We start from the raw sequence: 6,000 nt of genomic DNA on the forward strand, positions 1-6,000 counted from the left end.
AATTTGACAACTTCAATGAAATGGACCAATTCCTTAAAATAGAGCCTAAAACATTTCACCCAAAATGATATAGGTAATTTGAATAGCACTGTATCTATTAAGGAAATTGAATTTGTAAGCTAAAAACTCCTGAAAACCAGTCCCAGATGTTTTTACTGGAGCAAATGTGCCAAATGTTTAAAGAATGAACACCAATTCTACCTAATCTATTTCAGAAAATAGAATAGGAAGGATCATGTCTCAATTCATTTTATGAAGCTAGTATTACCCTGGTAACAGAAAACAAAAGACAGCACAAAAAAAGGAAACTAAAACCAGTAATTCCTATAAATATAGATGTAAAAGTCCTTAAGAAGGGGCACCTGGATGGCTCAGTGGGTTAAGCCGCTGCCTTCGGCTCAGGTCATGATCTCGGGGTCCTGGGATCAAGCCCCGCACGGGCTCTCTGCTCTCTCTGTGCCTGCCTCTCTGCCTGCTTGTCATCTCTCTCTATCAAATAAATAAATAAAATCTTTTTAAAAAAGTCCTTAACAAAATATTAGCAAATATAATTCAGAAATACATAAAGAGAATTCTCTACCATAACCAAACAGGGTTTTATTCAGGAGTGCAAGGCGTGTTCAATATCCAAAAATTACTCACTATAATCCAACATATTAATAAGCTAAAGAAAAAAATCACAAAGTCATATTAATTAATTTATTAAAAATGTGACAAAATTCAACACCCATTCATGACAAATACTCTCAGAGAACTCAGAAGGGAACTTCTTCAACTTGATAAAGAACATCTAACAGAAAGCCTATAGTTAACATCGTAGTTAATGGTGAAAAACTGAATGCTTTCCCCCGGAATTGGGAACAAAGAATGCTTGTTCCTAACTTTTTTTTTTTTTAAAGAATTGATTGATTGATTGCACAAGTGGGGAAAGGGGCAGAGGGAGAGAGAGAAACTCAAGTAGACACCCTGCTGAGTACAGAGGTTGATCCTGGTCTTGATTTCAAGAGCCTGAGATCCTGACCTGAGCCGAAATCAAAAGTAAGGCACATGGGGTGTCTGGGTGGCTCAGTGGGTTAAAGCCTCTGCCTTCAGCTCAGGTCATAATTTCAGGGTCCTGCGATTGGCTCTCTCCTTGGCAGGGAGCCTGCTTCCTCCTCTCTCTGGCTGCCTCTCTGCCTATTTGTGATCTCCGTCTGTCAAATAAATAAATAAATAAAATCTTTATTAAAAAAAAAAAAAGTAAGACACTTAACTGACTGAGCCACCCAGGCACTCTGCTGCCACTCTTAATCATCATAGTACTGGAAATTCTAGCTAGTGCAATAAGGCAATGAAAGGAAATAAAAGCATATAGATTGGAAAGGAAGAAATAAAACTATACCTTACTTACAGATGAAATGGGTTTCTTCATAGAAAATCCATAGGAGGGAGTCTGGTGATGGGTATTATGGAGGGCACGTATTGCATGGAGCACTGGGCGTGATGCATAAACAATGAATTCTGGAACACTGGAAACACTGGAAAAGAAATAAAATAAAATGGAAAAAAAAGAAAATGAGGTTAAAAAAGAAAAAATAAATACAGATCTTTGCATCACAATATTTTAAAAAAGATTTTATTTATTTATTTGACACAGAGAGAGGGATCACAAGTAGGCAGAGAGGCAGGCAGAGAGAAGGGGGAAGCAGGCTCCCCGCTGAGCAGAGAGGCTGATGCAGGGCTGATCCCAGGACCCTGAGATCATGACCTGAGCCAAAGGCAGAGGCTTAACCCACTGAGCCGCCCAGGCACCCCTTTGCATCACAATAAAAAAAAAAAGAAAAGAAAATTCGTAAGAGGGAAAACCTCTTGGGAATAAGTGAATTCAGCAAGGTCACAGAGTACAAGATCAACATAGAAAAATCAACTGTATTTCTATATACCAGCAATGAAAATGTGCATCCTGAAATTTAAAATATAATACTATTTCCTCAGATAAAAAGAAATACTTAGGTGCAAATCTAACAAAACATGTGCAGGACCTGTATGCTAAAAACTATAAAACACTGATAAAAGAAATCAGACATCAAAATAAATAATGAGATATACCATGTTCGTAGATTGGAAGACTTAGTGATGATGTTAATTCTCCACAAACTAATATACAGGTTTAACACAATTCCTAGCAATATCCCATCGAGAATTTTTATACATACAGACAGGATTATTCTAAAATTTGCACTGAAAGGCAAAGGAACTAGAATAGCTAAAACAATTTTTTAAAAGAATAAAGTGAAAATAATCGGCCAACCTGATTTCAAGATTTATTATGTAGTTACCATAATCAAGATCATGTGGTATTGGCAGAGGAATGGACAGATCAGTGGAACAGAAAAGAGAACCCAGAAGTGAACCCACAGAAATATGCCCAGCTGGCATTTGAGAAAGATACAAAAGCAATTCTGTGGAGGAAGGATAGTCCTTTCAACAAATGGTACTGGAGCAACTGGACAGCCATCTCTTTATTTTTTTTTTAAGATTTTATTTGACAGAGATCACAAGTAGGCAGAGAGGCAGGTAGAGAGAGAGGAAGGGAAGCAGGCTCCCCGCTGAGCAGAGAGCCCTATGTGGGGCTCGATTCCAGGACCCTGAGATCATGACCTGAGCCACCCAGGTGCCCCCAGCCATCTCTTTAAAAATGAACCTTGAGGGGCATCTGGGTGGCTCAGTGGGTTAAGCCTCTGCCTTCAGCTCAGGTCATGATCCCAGGGTGCTGGGATCGAGCCCCACATCGGGCTCTCTGCTCAGCGGGGAGCCTGCTTCCCTTCCTCTCTCTCTACCTGCCTCTCTGCCTACTTGTGATCTCTGTCAAATAAATTAATAAAAATCTTTTTTAAAAAATGAACCTTGACCTAAACTTCAGAGCTTATACAAAATTTAACTCAAAATGGATCAAAGATTTAGATTTAAATTTTAAATGTAAAATTATCAGGTTTTTAGAATAAAATACAGGAGAAAACCTTTGAGACATATGGCTTAGTGACTTAGTGAAAGGTTCTTAGACATTACCCCAAAAAGCATAACACAGGGAGAAAAAACAAAACAAGCAGAGGACTTCATCATAAGTAAAAACTTTTGCTCTGCAAAAGGATGTTATGAGGATGAAAGAACAAGCTACAGACAGGGAGAAAATATTTGCAAATCACATAGCTGACAAAGAACTCATATCTAGGTTATACAAAAAATCCACAGCATAGAGACTTGTTGCATCACTATGTTGTATACCTGAAACTAATGTAAAATAGTGCCAACAACACTTCAGTTAAAAAAAAAAAAAAAGACAGACTTGTATCCCTGAAACAAATAATACATTATATGTTAATTTAAAAAAAGAAAGAGGGGATCCTGGGTGGCTCAGTGGGTTAAAGCCTCTGCCTTCGGCTCAGGTCACAATCCCAGGGTCCTGGGATCAAGCCCCACATCAGGCTCTCTGCTCGGCAGCAAGCCTGCTTCCTCCTCTCTCTCTCTCTGCCTGCTTCTCTGCCTACTTGTGATCTCTGTCAAATAAATAAAACCTTAAAAAAAAAAAAGAAAGAAAACCCCTGAAAAATCAACAGAGGGAAAAAACCAGTCTAATTAGAAAATGGATAAATGACATGAAGAGACACTTTACTGGAGAAACTATACAGATGGCAGATGGATATGATCACATGAAAAGATGTTCAACATCTCTATAGAGATTAGGGAGATGCAGATTAATACCACAATGAGATATTACTGCCTTATTAGAACAGTTAAAAAAACAAACAGAGGCAATACCAAATGCTGGAGAGGATGCAGATAACTGGATCGCACACGTTTCTGATGGGAATGTCAAATGCATTAGCCACTCTAGAAAACAGTTGGGCTGTTTCTTAAAAAACTAAACATGCATTTACCATATGGCCCAGAAACTGTAATCCTGGGCATTTATCCCAGAGGAATGAAAACCTCCATATGATTGGTCATAGCAGTTTTATTTGTAGTAGCTAAAACCATGGAAACAACCGAAGTGTTTTACAATAGGTGACTGGTTAAACAAAATGTGGTACATCCATACCACAAAATACTACTTGTCAATAAAAAGGAACTGACTTTGAATATTCACCAAAACTTGGATGGATCTCAAGGGCATTATACTGCGGGAAAAAGGCCAGTCTCAAAAGGTCACATTCTGTATGATACCATTTATAGAACATCTCAAAATTACAGAGATGGAGAACAGATTAATGGTTGTTAGGGGTTACAGATGGGCGTTGTTGGTCTTTCGCACAAACAAATGAAAAAAAATTTTTTTTAAGCCACTGTTCTTTTAGATTCTTGTTACTTGCAGCCAGACATTATCTGAACTGGTAAGTCTCCTCCCATACCACATTTTAATTTCCTTCTCTACCTCAGTCTCTTTTAAACTCACCTTCTTCAGCTGAGAGGCAATGTGGTGGGGGGCGGTTGGGGGGGGTAGGAAAGGAATAAATCAAAGAAGATGGGATTGGGAGGGAGACAAACCATAAGAGACTCTTAATCTCACAAAACAAACTGAGGGTTGCCGGGGGTAGGGGGTCCGGAGAGGGGGGTGGGGTTATGGACATTGGGGCGTATATGTGCTATGGTGAGTGCTGTGAAGTGTGTAAACCTGGCGATTCACAGACCTGTACCCCTGGGGCTAACAATACATTATATGTTAATAAAAAAAATTAAAAAAAAAAAAACTCACCTTCTTCCATCCAACCTACAAATGTTGCATCTCTCAAGGCATGTGCCTTACTGCTCTTCTCTCCACTCAGCAGGATCCCTAAGCAATCTTCTTCGTGTGTGATGGCTTAATTATCACCATAGAATGAAGACTCACATGAACCCAACTGACTGTTGGACATCTCCACTTTGATGTCTCGAAAGGACCATAAACAACATGTCCAAGACTGAGCTTAAACGATTTTTCCACATCAAACACAGTCTTTGTCTCTCAGAAATGTCAGGAGCTTCTGCCCTGCTGGGCAGTTCCCAAACCAGAATTCGGTCTTTGCCCTTCCCACACTCTCACTTCATTTCTAACCCATCCTCATGTCCTACCAACAGTACCTCCCCAAATCTGAATTGTTAGACTTCCCAGAAGCCCAGGCTGAACCACTAATATACCTTCCTGGCTGCCGTCCTGATGGGCCTATGTGTGGGCCTCATGTCCACAAATTCTGACACTCCTTCCATCAATAAGAGGTATCTAATTTCTTTTTTTTTTATTTTTTATAAACATATATTTTTATCCCCAGGGGTACAGGTCCGTGAATCGCCAGGTTTACACACTTCACAGCACTCACCAAAGAACATACCCTCCCCAATGTCCATAACCCCACCCCCCTTCTCCCAACCCCCCTCCCGAGGTATCTAATTTCCATTCCCCCTTTCTGTGGGCTGGACTTAGTGACTCACTTCTACTCAACACAGTGTGTGGATGACCCTGCCTGAAGCTGAGGCTAGTCCGCTGGGGCGGCCATCAGAGCAGCTGGCTTAAAGAACAGACATTTGTTTTCTCAGTTTGCAGGGGGGGAGGTGTAGAAATCTGAGATCAAGGTGTTGGCAGGTTGGGGTCTTTGCAGGGCTCTCTCCTTGGCCTGGAGATGACCACCTTCTTACTGGCACGTCACATGGTCGCCCCTCTGTGCACACACCCCTTGTGTCTGTGCGCCCAACCTTCCTCTTATGATGACACTGGTCACACCAGATTAGTGCCCACCCTAACAGCCTCATTTTAATTTATTTACCTCTTTATCTCCAAATACAGTTCTGAGGTACTAGGAGTTGGGACTTCAGCATGCAAATTTTGGAAGGACCCAGTTCAGCCTATAACAGCTAGGTAATAAAAGGTAATACAGCCTCTTCTGGGCTCTCTCAGGACAGCGTATCAGTCTGGGTCCAATCAGGAAAGAAACCACACAGTAATCTGAACAGATTTAAGTTTAACATAAGGAAGTATTAACTATAACA

The sequence above is a fragment of the Mustela nigripes genome, chromosome 7, assembly GCF_022355385.1.
Source record: "Mustela nigripes isolate SB6536 chromosome 7, MUSNIG.SB6536, whole genome shotgun sequence".
Classification (NCBI taxonomy): Eukaryota; Metazoa; Chordata; class Mammalia; order Carnivora; family Mustelidae; genus Mustela; species Mustela nigripes.